The sequence below is a fragment of the Protopterus annectens genome, chromosome 1.part0 (genome assembly GCF_019279795.1).
Source record: "Protopterus annectens isolate FY-2018-M chromosome 1.part0, PAN1.0, whole genome shotgun sequence".
Classification (NCBI taxonomy): Eukaryota; Metazoa; Chordata; order Ceratodontiformes; family Protopteridae; genus Protopterus; species Protopterus annectens.
The window spans coordinates 1,617,595,035-1,617,595,812 of NC_056725.1; the positions used below are offsets into that span (position 1 = coordinate 1,617,595,035).

Sequence of the window (778 nt, forward strand, 5' to 3'; positions counted from 1 at the left end):
ACACACACACACACACACACACACACACACACACACACACTTATAGGTGAGGTTGCACAAAGATATTACACACAGACCTCTCATTACCCATCTGCCAACATGCATGACATATGGCACTCAACAGCCTGCACTGCAGCTATAGTCAATCCCTGTTACCAACATTATACATCTCTGTGATGTATGAGATGTGTTAGTAGGTGATACCCCTTCCCGTGGAACACACTGCACCCATGTACACAGTATTGCTGTGCACCAGTTCAGCACCCTGGCATGTACTGTGCACCATACCTCACAGGTGTACATGCCATTGCTGAATGTGTATATGTGTGTCATTTATATTTGCTCTGCTGCTCCCAGCCCCTGTGTGTTTGTCCAACACATACCTGGGATGATATGTGGACAGATGTCAATAGTGAATGCCTGATGTCTGATTTGCAGATGTCATCATCAGCGGTGCATGTATGATGTCAGGCCCCAGTGACCTAATGGATAAGGCACTGGCCTCCTAAGCCAGGGATTGTGGGTTCAAGTCCCATCTGGGGTTATATAATTTAACATTTGGCTTGGCGAAAGTTTGTACTTCAGTCACAGGGTATTGAATTGTATCATCACAAATGAATACACCATGCACTGCTTTGTTAGAAATATTTTTCTTACATATATACTGCTCTGGTTGAGTCTAATGGTCCTTTTAATCCTCTGCATTAATTAATGCATTTTTTTTTCACTGTACATTTGCCAAGCTAAGAGCAGTTTCAACCATTCTTGATAAGTTATC

At 42.9% G+C, this 778-nt stretch overlaps 1 non-coding gene across 1 annotated transcript; it reads left to right on the plus strand.

Moving 5' to 3' along the window:
• The first annotated feature begins 471 nt into the window (after nt 1-471).
• TRNAR-CCU lies at nt 472-544 on the plus strand. The gene has a single exon. It is a non-coding gene; the product is annotated as a tRNA-Arg (tRNA).
• The last annotated feature ends 234 nt before the right edge of the window (nt 545-778 follow it).